We start from the raw sequence: 2,758 nt of genomic DNA on the forward strand, positions 1-2,758 counted from the left end.
TCTGATTAGATTCAGATGTCTATTCGATCGACTATCGCTTGTAGTCAGTTCATGTGTACAGGACATCTCGGTTTCCTTGTTAACATGTAACTGTTGCAAATAAATTAGCGTGGAGTGAACTTCGGCAATCTCTGGTGTCTTTATGGAGTCCTCGTCTGACAATTTCTTCTGTACTGAAGCCGCTGTGGGGCTTACGCAGTCAGTAAGTAATAGCTTTACTTCTAATTTCATATAGGCCCTAGTAGTTTAATTAACTAGTAAAGCAAAGAGTAAAATAGCAACAACCAAAAACCCACACTGTGCTATTTTTGTAAAGCTCATATTTCTTTGTTATATTGTGTACTTGTAGAGAGAGTAAATTTTTTACATTTTGCTTATTTGATGATTGCCTAAGTGTGAAGTTCTGTGATATCACCAACCCTATAAAAGTACCAACTGCTATTGTTCTCGACTCTTCCTCTACTCCAAAATGAGCCACAACTCTACTCATCTCTCCGCAGTGGTCCAGATCAGCTATCAGTTAAAGTAGGGTATCGGGAAAGTAGCCCATCACAGAAATTCTTTTTCAGCATGTAACGTGATTGCCTGCCTAGATCCACAATTCTCCCAGTCTGGCTTTTCCCCAACGATGGAACTGCTGCGCTAACAAAATGATTTATTAGGGGTCCAAGCCTGAGGGGGCTATTATTTATTATTTTTGTTTTATAAATTATTTTTCTCCCCCTAAAACTGATACCACAGCCTAAACCTGTGGCACCACCCTGATCAGGACTGGTCCAGATCCATGCAAGGACCATGGACAAAAAAAAATGAAGCCACTTCCACCACTAGGTGGCGCTATAGCAGAAAAACGCATTTGGCCTCCTAACTCCCAAACCGTACATCACACATAAAAAAATATACATCCACGCATTACCTGAATTCAGCTGAATCTCCAGATATATGCCACGCCCATTTCCACCTATACTTATGCGCCAAAAATCGCGATTTATCGTAAACCTACTTCTTCCAACTCCTCCTAGACCGTGCGACCGATCTGCACGAAACTTTGTACGTAGTATCTCCAGACCGACCTGACAAAAAGTTATTTAGTTATTAATCTAAAGTTTCATGGCGAAACTTTAGATTCTTGTTTGGCATGACTCTGAGGCTCTCCAACCAATTTCCTGGGTTGTCAGGAAAAGTTGCTGTAAAACGTATAGAAATACAAATTATACATGTAGAACAAAGTGGAGAGCTTGTACAATCTCATTTTGTAAGAGAAGTCAGTTCAGTTATAATATTTGAATTTATGCAATTATATAGTGTTAATCTTAGGGCAGGGTAGGGCAGGACTATGGCCACTTAATTACCATTTTGTTGACCGAGACTCATGTTGAACTCATGCAGCTCGGTAACTGTCGAGCAGGGCGACAGCAACATGTCATCGACTGGAGCAGAGGGAGGTGACTGGGAGCTCCTTAAGAGCATGAGCAGCTCATCCATCTTCTCCTTAAATGCATCCTTCCGCTATGCCATGCGGGTAATGGTTGTCCTCATGGCTATGGAAAAATGAATGGTGTTAGTTTTCTCACAGCAGAACGTGTCCATTATAAACCTGAAGCTGCACAGACCACGCTGCTCATCTCTATTTTTACAGCGAGAGTGGACGCTAGACGACGACGCACAGGTCTGCTTCAGAGCTCCATGTGTTTGAGTCTTAAACAGACTGCAAAAATCACGGGAGCTTCAAACTAAATCATTAGTATTGCGCTGCTAAACTTTGTGTTGATGGCTACAATGTATTAGACTGATGTGGCTACGATTCCTCCGAAAATTACACCTTTCACAGCTTTCCTCGCTTAGAGACTAGGTGATAGCAACAAATACGGCATGATGGTCGGACCCCCACACGTAGCTGCCAGTTCTATTTGCCTCGGAAAAATGAACCGGACAAAGTTACAGTTCTACCATGAGGTCTACAAAAAAAAAGTAAGAACTGCAAGTGCCTTGGAAAATACTAGTTTTCTTAAATTCTGGGGCTTTTTTTCTATTATACTTATTTTTGTACAAAAGAAAATAGAGCGAGAGAGAGATATATATCCAGCTATTCAGGTCTATTCATAAAACATTTCAGGCTGTAGCCAGGGACGGCCAGGCCTAACGACGTCTAGGGTTTCCAGGAAACAGAGTGGCCCAGAACATATGGGACAATCTGAGGAGAGCAATCTACTTCCCTCTAACAGTGGACCTGTTTGCAGTTGGTCAGGGATTCGTCAACATCTCCAGAACCCCTGCATTCCACAATGTGGTTGGAGCAATCGATGGCAGCCACATACGGATAAAACCACCACAGCATCACAGATTAGACAACATGCAGGCAACATGTGACTCGAATGGCAGGTTTCTGGACATTTATGTGGGGTACCCGGGGTCTGTCCATCACACGAATAATGAAAAACAGCAGTTTTTATACCGCGAGACGGTATCCCCCAACGGGCTACAGTCGTCTGGGATTTGCCTCATCACTAGGGTTGGGTACCGAAACGCAGCGCCAATAGGACAGTAACAAGACCGAATAAGAACGAAAATTTCGGTGCCTCATTTCGATGCCTTTTTGTTTTTTTCAGAAGCATCGCTGCACGGGACGCTACGTTACCGTTAGCTAGTAGCTGGATTAAACACAATGGTTAAAATGCTGACAGTTTACGTTAAGCAGTGTAAAGTGTGACTGTATTTCCCTGTAGAGGATTCCAACACCGGGACGTACAACAGTCTG

The sequence above is a fragment of the Sander vitreus genome, chromosome 24 (genome assembly GCF_031162955.1).
Source record: "Sander vitreus isolate 19-12246 chromosome 24, sanVit1, whole genome shotgun sequence".
NCBI lineage: Eukaryota > Metazoa > Chordata > Actinopteri > Perciformes > Percidae > Sander > Sander vitreus.